Source organism: Coffea eugenioides, chromosome 3 (genome assembly GCF_003713205.1).
Source record: "Coffea eugenioides isolate CCC68of chromosome 3, Ceug_1.0, whole genome shotgun sequence".
Classification (NCBI taxonomy): Eukaryota; Viridiplantae; Streptophyta; class Magnoliopsida; order Gentianales; family Rubiaceae; genus Coffea; species Coffea eugenioides.
This window is the reverse complement of record NC_040037.1, coordinates 37,542,685-37,553,510: the sequence shown is the minus strand read 5'-3', so window position 1 is coordinate 37,553,510 and position 10,826 is coordinate 37,542,685. Positions and strand designations below refer to the sequence as shown.

At 34.3% G+C, this 10,826-nt stretch overlaps 1 pseudogene; it reads right to left on the bottom strand.

Annotated features, from left to right (window-relative positions):
* Positions 1–5,828: 5,828 nt before the first annotated feature.
* On the bottom strand, positions 5,829–9,331 carry LOC113766538 (annotated as a pseudogene).
* Between the last annotated feature and the right edge of the window lie 1,495 nt (positions 9,332–10,826).

Sequence of the window (10,826 nt, the reverse complement as noted above, 5' to 3'; positions counted from 1 at the left end):
GGTTGGTGGGACTAGTCGGGTGGTCCCGGATACCCCCCACCTGAAAAAAAAAGAAAAAAAAAGACAATAAACTGAAATGCCCTAAACGTCAAGATTACTATTTAAGTAGCTAGACTCATTATGCAAGTCCTTTTGTAAGTCGAATTTTTATAATGATGTGTGCTGATGTCAGAAAATATTAGCTATCGGTGTACCGTAATACATGAAAGCTACTATGGATATTAATAATACCAAAAAAAGAAAAAAGAATACATGCTTCTGTGAAGAGCTCAGCCCATATTGACAGGCGCTTTCTAATTTCCAAGCGATGACAAGTCTTTATGCAATGAGCGAAAAGGAGAAACAATAAATTGCCAAATTGACTGTGTCTTGTTGATATTTCTCGGCCATAAGAATTCGTAATTAAAACTTTGAAAGGTTATGCTGCTCTTTCAGTGCCCTAAACGGTCCCCTCAGAATTTCTATGGAAAAGATAATTTGGGCCAAAATAAGAAAAGAACAAGTGAATTAATTTTTTAAACCCCATTTACCGTTTGGACTTTGATTCCAACATACTAAATCCCAATGTAGTCGAAATGCGACCAAAACGAATGGGCGCTCTAAAACAGATTGCCAAAGGATGCTTAGGCTCATTTTATGCATTGCTGTGATGGCAAATGGCCGATGATGACCACGTTGCTATTGGGACATTACCTTTAAAGTTTCTATTCAAAATAAATTTGCTTGAAAATTCTTATAAATAATATGAAAGGCATACAACCGGATTAAAAAGACAAAATATACATAATTATTTTTAAAAAGAAGACAAGTTTTTTATACACTGTCAATATATAATTATTTTAATACTAGCAAGTTTAGATGATACTACCTAACATAAATTTAAATTTGAAATTCAAATCATGTATATGTGACATACGTTCATAACTGCTAACGTAAAAGAATTACTACATTATTAGTGTATAAAAAGTTAGTCCATTAAGAAAACTACTGAAATGTACAACTCCTACAAATAAAATTTAAAAAAAAATTGGTGCTTTCTAAATATCAGCGACATGCAGTAGAACTTCGATGTGAGCAAGCATTTTTACAATATCATCCATGCTGGAATTGTGGGGACCTATTTAATACCAGAACAAACAAAAAAAATCCTTGAATCCATCCATCATAGAACAATCAACATACTATTGTCCGTACATATTTGGACGGACGACAATGGGGAGAACTCTTTGTTGGTCATTTTCCTTTGTGTCTTAACTAATGAAATTTCTCAACAATTTTCAACCTTAATTGATAATTCACTTTTTTGACTGCACGCAATTAAAATTGCATGATCATGAGTCTGACAAAAAAAATCGATCAAATCCCGATTAAAGTATCTCAAAACCACGAATCCCGAAAATGAATTCAGGCGACAAAAAATTGAGTAGACCTAAGAAGTGAAAATCCACCAAATTCATACTTCTACAAGAAATTGCTAAATTTGTGGTTCCGAGATCTTAACATATTCAGATGTGTTTGATAACTAAAAATTAAACATATAAATTAATTAAATGACACTGAATTTCTTAGGCAAAACCTGCTATAAAAAATAAATGATAAGCTATTCACTTATCACTAAATATAATATGCACTCAAATGTATTAGATTTAATACGTAACAATTCAATAATTTAACATATTCCGATTTCAGATTTCAAATTTTAAATTTTAAATTTAAATTTTCAATTTTATCAAATACATCCTAAAATCAACATTTTCGCACCAATTTAGCTTAATTTGAAAGAGCTCCTAAATCCCACGCACCCCTCTTCTGTTTCTCAAATCCCATCCTTCCCAGCTAGAAGGGAAAAAAAAAAGGAGGAGCTCCAAAAGTACAAGTACAAATCATTTTGATGAGAGCGAAGCCATCATAATTAGAGATATTTATCATAATGCACAAGGCAACTGACAGGTTGTAAACTAGAAATTACAAATTGTAAATACTACCTTGATCCTCACTAGTATTTGTGAGCCACATAGTTGCGAGGGCGAGTAATTGCCTCCCCACAACTCTTAAAAATTAAAAATTTGGCTTTCAAACTTGTAGTTTTTCTCTTTTTCTCACATTTGCGCCCTTTAAATTTTGTAAAATTTCCTTCTTCTTTCTCACCACAACTCTTGTGGCCCTGCAAATATATGCAGAAATTGTACTTCGATTCTGATAGTAACTATATATAGTTTGAAATACAAAGAATTCAAAAAATTTTATTGAGAGTGAAATAAAAAAAATTACTATAAACTTTGTGCTAACTGTCTATCTTTACACAATAATCAGAATTTTAGTCGTATATTCTTAAAGCCATTGAATATAGTCCTCTATGAGGCATGAATATTCAATTCGTTTATACATAAATATTCAAACTCTATATCATCTTTAGCCCCACCTGGAGGAGGTCCTGGAAAACAACTTGCCTCCGGTGCTGAGGAAGAGCCATTTGGCTTGCCTGGTGGCCTTGAAGTTGATCAAGAATCTGGTATGTATACTTCGAAGAAGCAAGCTTCTGGTACAATATCATCAGGTTGACAGGATAACTCGTACTGCAAAGCTAATTTTCTCAGATAATTAGATACTTTGGAAGTAGAAGATTGAATCTTAATTCCTGAACTTTTATGTAAAACGTTGTTTGTTTGCAGTCAAATTTCACAAATAATTTCCACTAGAGACGCATCAGGAAGGTTATTGAAATATGATCCACGGATGGAAAAAGCCACAGTATTGGTCAGAATTCTTGCAGGGGTGGCAATTAGTAAAGATGGCTCGTTTATTCTTGTGACAGAATTTCTGATCCAAAGAGTCTTGAAGTATTGGTTGAAGGGACCGGAAATGGCCATATATTGAAAACAATAACCCTTAGCCCTGATTTTAATTCGTCAGTAATCACAGAATTTCAAGAGTAAATGTGGGGGTACACAGGAAATTGCCATCAACATTGATACGATGATGAATAAGATCAGGAGAATAGCATTTGGATCACAATGGTGAATGGATCTTCGGCCTAGCAATTCAGTTAAAATAACTCAAAAAATTATAGTCATTTTTTCTTGGGCAAATTACATTTTACTCCCCTGTGGTTTAGCATTTTTTTACATAACCCCCATATGGTTTCAAAAGTTATACATAACCCTCTCATGGTTTGGATTAAAGTATCAAAGTGACGGAAATAGTCACTCGTAACGGAACTTCTAAAAATGTCTAAATTACCCTTATAAATACATGACACATTAACCCCGTATGATTTTTATATTTTACTATATAACCCCTTTATGGTTTAATACTTTACCATATAACCCCCTTATGATTTTCAAAATATACACATAACCCCTCTTGGTTAATAAATAATTTTCAACTTTACATAAGGGTATTTTTGACATTTTAGGTGACTCTGTTACGAATGGTTATTTCCGTCACTTTGATACTTTAATCCAAACCATAAGGGAGTTATGTATAATTTTTAAAACCATAGGAGGGTTATGTAAAAAAATGTTAAACCACAAGGGGGTAAAGTGGAATTTGCCCTTTTTTCTATTATTCTGTAGACGGAAATGAAAACCCTTGGAGGAAAATCCAGAGGAAAAGTTTCAAATTTCAATAGCTGGCTTTCTGCATTGGAGAGCCAGTTGAGCCACATGCATGTTATTGTCATACATGTTGTGCCAAAAGAGTGGTTTATATGGATTGGCTCCTGCGACCTACCATAACTGGGTTATAACTCAAAACAGATTAATTGTCAAATAAAAACTAACCAAGTGGTAAAGTCTTATGTACAATTAAATGCAGATATAATGCACAAATCTTGACAAATGCATCTATACACATTGTTTCACAAACAAAGACCCATAATTGTTAAAAAAAAAAAAAGACAAAAATTATTTGTCTAGTCAAACTGGAGACTCGACCTTGTCTGATGCCTGGGTCACCAAGCTCACAGGTTCAATTGACAGTTTTAATAACTATGACGAGGGGTGTTCGTGGATTGGATATCTGATCCATGAACCAAATTGTTGACCCTATCCGTAAAAATCAGGGTGATCATTTGTGATCTATGTACTGATCAGCTAATGCAAATATTAGGATATCTGCATTATGCGTATCGGATCAATCGGATATCCAATTCGTATCTAATTTTTTAAATTTCTTTAAAAAATATCATGTAAGTAATTTGGTGTGCTTACATATGAGTTTCTAAAATTAATCAATACTTTTTTGTTGAAATATAAAGTAAATTTCATTTTTTTTCTTATTCTAATTCAAACAAATAAGATTCAATATTTCATCTATAATTTTTTTAATCCATAAATTTTAAAAAAGTTGACCCCATATGCAAAAAAAACCTATTTTGAAAGAAGGCATAGATATAAAAATAAGAAACAAGAGATGAAACTATTATAAATTAGTGGACATAGGATCTGATATCAGCGGAGCACAAAAATGATATCTGAATCCGATCCACATAACTTCTTAATCTGGTTGTGATCCGATCCCCATATATATGATCTATAAGATTGAATATCCACTAATTCAAATCAGATTCAAATTGGATCATCGGGTTTTTCAAATCATCGAATCAAGATGCACATCCTTAATTGATCCTGACCATATCCAAGGCCAGATGTAAAAAATGGAAACTTAGGACCTTTCCGATCGAGATCCGGCTTTGAATCCCCGTTTGGTTAACACCAAGATTCGGCGTTAGATCATTGATCAATTAGTCCACTTTGTTTTTTCATTAGAACACTCATTTTTACGTCTTTCAACACTCATGTATACATTTACATGTTCTATTTCTACATTTAGAGTCTTTACTGTACATTTGCATATTTCATTTGCAAACTAATACTAATTCTCTTATTCGGATTTGTCATCTCCAGCTATTCAATATCTTTTATTTTATCATGCAATAGCTGATCTAATTATGTGAAACAAATTGGCTTTCACGGTCACGGTAAATCTAACCTGTATGACTTGCTTCTTTAATTATTCATGACAAGTGAGACATTATCATTCTAGTCATGAAAGGTGTAATCGAGGGCTGAAGCCGAATCTTCTGCAATTAACACCTCCAAAGTAAGGTGGCTGTCAACTGCTTAGAGGTGGCAATTTGTCCCAAGTCCCAATGGGTTACCCATGTCCAAAAGAACTTTGGGCGGGATGGGTATTGTAATTTGATATTGAGTTTAAAATGGGATGCATCTCAATTGTACCCATTATTTGACGGGAAATATTGGAAAATACTTGGGTATCCATTTGGCCCAAATATCTTCCCAAAAAATTTCATTTATCCAAAAATTCATCTCTGATTTTTTGTTTTGCAATCCAAAATTTCATTAGTTGAACTGCTACAGGATTGATGAATAATGCAACTACTGGTACTATGATTCTGACCATAAAAAATAGAATATTTTGCAACTCCACGAGATAAACAGTGACCTTAAGATGAATTCTACAAGCAAATGCGTGTCTAAGAAGTAAGTCATAGAAGAAGTCAATAAACCCCTACTTGCAACAGATGGTGAATAAAATTGAAAAATATAATACGTACACAATTAAAACCCCAAGGTAGTACCTCATAGCATTCAAGGAATGGCATATGTTACAACACTAACATAATTAAACATCTAACAAAGATGCATCTGCCCATATTTCTATGTTTATTAAAACACATCAACTATAATAAGTATACAAAAGAAAACACTTATGACCCAAGCTAACTGTAGTTGCACTCGTATATATGTACTAATTTCTGATAGATGACCATATGATATACTAATCCTTCAAGCATTTCTCCATTTCTATGAGGATGAGAAAGGAGGGATGCTCTGCTCATATCTGAAAAAGTTACTTGGATCAACCTCCTGCTTCACATGGGCCAACCTATAGAAATTGTTCTTAAAATACTTCATACCCCAGATACTAGCTTGTGCAAAACTTGTGTTGCCTTCCCTGTTGGCTCCCAAGTCCAAGTATCTATAATTCAGGTATGCAGCTCTGGGAAATTTAGTAACAAATGGAGTCACGTATTTGTAAACCCTTCTGACCCAATCTATGTACCTTTGAGAATTTGCATTGTTCTCTTCAGTCCAGGAAGAGATATGCTGAATCTGGTATATGTTTCCAGCTCTGTGTGGATACGGAGTTTCAGAGTCTGAAATCTCAAACATCCTTCCACCAGATGGTGAAAGGATAAGCACACCTGCCTCAGCCCCTTCTTCGAAGAGTCTTTTCCACAATCCTTCCAATGCAACTTCAGAGATGGGCTCGACCACGTAGTCTGATTTGTTTTTGTAATAATTTTTGGGATATGGAGTGCTGCGTTCCAAATCATTCACGGTTGATCCACTTGGAAGACCAGAGAAATAAAGAGCAGACTCAATCCAGCTCAACTCTGTGCAGTCTTCTCGGCGTAATCTTAGCTCAGGGAAGCTTTCTTGCATCAGTGGGAAGTTTGGCAACTGTTCCGAGGTACAAAGATTGAAATCCAACTTGAACTGTTAAGTTTCCACCCTGACCGCTCCTTGCCTGTGTTATCAAGAGTCTGATGAATAAGTCTCGATCAAGCTGGTATCCAATTTGTTGCCATCGGTGGACAAGCTTGGTTGCATTCTGTTCTAAATTTCTGTTGACTGTGAAAACAGTAACTATGGATGGAACGGATACCAATTGGAGTCTGTACTCTAGAATTACTCCAAAACTGGCTCCTCCTCCACCCCTAATAGCCCAGAAAAGATCCTCTCCCATTGATTTTCTATCAAGAATTGCTCCATCCGCATTCACAATTTTAGCATCAATGACATTGTCAGCAGCTAGGCCATATTTTCGCGTCAATGTGCCTTCTCCTCCCCCACTAATATGTCCACCAGCTCCTACGGTAGGACACGTCCCTGCAGGAAAGCCAAGTGATAAGAGTTTATTTTACATATTTTTAAGTGCATTTTATTAGTTAATTTTGAGTTGATTATTTAGTTTTATAATTAAAATAAAGAGGTTTTTGGTAAAATTATATATTTTTGGTAAAAGTGGATAATATTGCATTTCTATTGATTTTAATGGTAAAAACTTCATTTTTATGTAGGAAGGATGATTCAATCACCAAAGGATGTCAAATGAGGTAAAAAAATAGAGATTTGGTGATGAATTCAAGTGGCAACAAGAAGAATGAAGTGAAAAACGTTCAAGTGAGGAAATGCAATACAAGTCAGTTTTGATACTCTTCAGTATTTTGACCATATCTGGAGCTACACTTATCGGATTGAGGTGATCTTTATACCATTTTAAAGCTAAGAAAGAGACCTACAATTCGTATGAAGACATCGAAATCCATTTCTGCCATCTTCATGGGCAAAACGTTGGAATACAGAAGCTGCATTCTGTGGTCGGAAGTTAAAACAGAGGTTTGAACAGGTGACAGTATTTCGATCATATCTCAGGCTACAAAGCTCCGATTTGGATGATTCTTGAAGCATTGGAAAGCTAACTCAAAGGGCTACAACTTTTGTGTTTTGCACAAAAGCTAGTTTGGCCTTTATGATAGAGAAAATCGCAGATGAAGTAAGGCCAAAGTGAATACGCGAGTACACAAAACGTGACTTGTAACCGCGTTTTGTGTAGGCGCATTTTATAGCCGAAATTCTGCAATTTGACTCAGCCAATTCTCTTGTGTTCATACCACTTTCCAGCTATAAGATGCAAGGGAATTCGGTGCACATGCTTCAGAAGACAAAAGGGCAAGAAAAGTGGCTTATTTTCAAGTCAAAAATATTGGTTTTTGAATATGCTAACAAAGTGGAGATTTGGGAATCAAATGATAGAATTTGACTTGGAAAAATGGAGCATTTGAGTGTTTTTTATGCAGAGATATGGGGAGAGGTCAGAACAACCATTCGTAGCTTAGCTTCTTACAGAAAAACATAGTCTCTCTAGCTAGGTACTTGCAAGGGGCAATTGAGGTTTCATCTTGTAATCATCTTAGTTCAAGACAAAGGAGATTTTTGGAAGGCTTTACCATATCTTGGCTAAGACTTTCTTTACTCTGTTTGTATTTGTAATTCCTGATGATTTACATTAATGAAGTTATGAGTGTTTCATCATTCATGAGTAGCTAATTTCCTTTATCTAGGGAGTAGATGAAGCTTATGGCCAAATGATATGAAGTGATTGTGATTTATGCTTGTTATGTCTTGTATTAACTTATCTACTTGTGTATGTTGGATTACTTGTTGTTGCTTGATCACCAATAGCAGGTTTATAGTTGTTTTTACTCATTGAGAAATGGTAAAAATAATGGAATGACACAAGTAGAACTTGAGTTGTATATTCATGAGAATAGAAATACATTCAAGTGGATGAAATCTGCATTTCATGTGTAAATAAGAACAGATTTAGTATTTACCAAGAGATTAGGAAAAACTAATCTGTTTTAACCCATTATCATCATGAGAATGTGATTTTGGTATTTCTGGAAATGAATCCTTGGTTAAACAAGAGCAGTAACAAGTGTTGAATTAATTCATTTTAGATCTTTTGAATCATAAGTGGAATCTACATCCCTAGATCTTAATATTTAGTGAATTCTACTCCTATTGTGAAATTGCATTTATCTATTTAAGAATTTTTGTAGTTGAATTAAAATCTGAAGTTTCTGCTCAAATTAATTGTAAGTCTAAATAATAGAGTAAATTAGTATCTAATAATTGTTTTAATTGCTCCTCGTGGGATCGACCCGATACACATCTTGTACTACAATTGCGACCTGTATACTTGCAGTCCAACGGGTGTAAAATCGGAATTAAACTTGCATGATACAAAAATCCCGTCACCAAGATTGGGGCTCTTCTCAGCAATCGCGTTATAGAGTTCGCCAAGACGTACTCCAACTCCAATCCAGGCCGTTTTACTCTCGGTGTCGATCGATATTCCACTCAGGTTCCTCATATCAACAATAACAAATGGCTGGTGATAATAGGAAATAGAAGAAAGGCCCTCATAATCATGACCTCCGGATCTAACTCTGATCTGAAAGCCATTGGATTTCGCACAAATAACAGCTGACTGAATGTGAAAATCATTCAGTGGCGTTACAATGACTAAGGGCTTTCTTTCCATGGGAGATATAAATCTTATATTCTGTATGGAAGATTGCAGAACAGAATTATAGGAAGAGTTTGCTGGTGTATAAATGACTTGGGAGATTGAGTCATTGTTCCGAGAATGAAGACACTGAAGAAATCTCTCATGAATTTGAGCCCTAGTGCTCCATGGCATTGAGAAAATAAGCACTAATGAACAAAGAAATATGTATGAAATTTTGGTGGTCGGAGTAGTCTCCATTCTTGGCAAGGTTCTTATGGTTTAACTTCAAGAATTGATGCACTACAATATTCTAAGTGCATGGCTATTTATACTTACAATTTGACGATAGTTTGTACGCCTGCTACTACATTTGCACTTTTGTATGGATTGCAGACTGATAAAAATCAAGGCAATCTGGCAGGCAAGTTGAAGGATGAGATCAATTGATTTTTCATACCTAAATTCAATTTGGACTAGCGAACAAGTCAGGATCCAGCTGGTAATTTAGGGGGACAATTGTCAATTATAGACTTGTTGATAGTGTTAAAGACTTGTCTTCGTCATTGTATACGCCTCATGTTTGAATTATTGCTTTGGACTTATAATGAAGTATCACATTTCTGGTCAAGTTGAAAAATTATTGTTTAAATTATTGCTTTTGTGTTCTAAATGAATCTCTGTAGATTTTTTACCTAGAGGACGAGGATTTTTACAAATTTTAAGAAATTAGAATTGTAAATAAAGATGTGAACTTCGTAAATTTTGACGGAGTGAAAGCTGACAAATTTTACAAAATTAATTATAAGAACAAAGGGGCAAACAGGTGCTTCTACAAGAATTCAGGGGAGGCAAATAAGTTGTAAGAGTGAAAAAAGTTGAAAACCTTACAATTTTCTAAAGGACAAATTCTACTTTACCCCCCTGTGGTTTAGTATTTTTTTACATAACCCCCCTGTGATTTTAAAATCTATACATAACCCCCTCATGATTTGGATTAAAGTGTCAAAATGACGGAAATATCAAAAATATCACCTAAAATACCAAAAATACTCTTATGTAAAATATCACCTAAAATAACGACGTCACCTAAAATATCAAAAATACTTTTATGTAAAGTTGAAAATTATTTATTAACCAAGGGGGGTTATGTATATATTTTAAAAATCATAAGGGGGTTATATGGTAAAGTATTAAACCGTAAGGGGATTATACGGTAAAATATAAAAATCATACGAGATTAGTGTATCATGTATTTATAAGGGTAATTTCGATATTTTTAGAAGTTCTGTTACGAATAACTATTTCCATCACTTTGACACTTTATTCCAAATCATAAGCGGGTTATGTATAACTTATGAAATCATAAGGAGTTATGTAAAAAACACTAAACTACAGGGCGATAAAATGTAATTTGCCCTTTTCTAAAACTTGATGAGGGACCATTTGCCACTAGTTTGAACTTTCCCAAACGTATAAGTTTGGTAATCTATTAAAAAACTGTCAAAATGCAGGCATCACTAACAACGTCTTAAATGCAAAATGGTTTTAATATGCACAAGGACAAGTCTTCCCCATCCCCCCAAAAAAAAGCAAAAAAAAAGAAGGAAAAAGAAGGAAATGAAGAAAGAAAATCAAGACTCTGGATACGTTTGAAATGTAAATGGATAAACTTAGTTGGTTCACGTTAATTGGTTTTTATACATATTTAATTGACAAGTTAG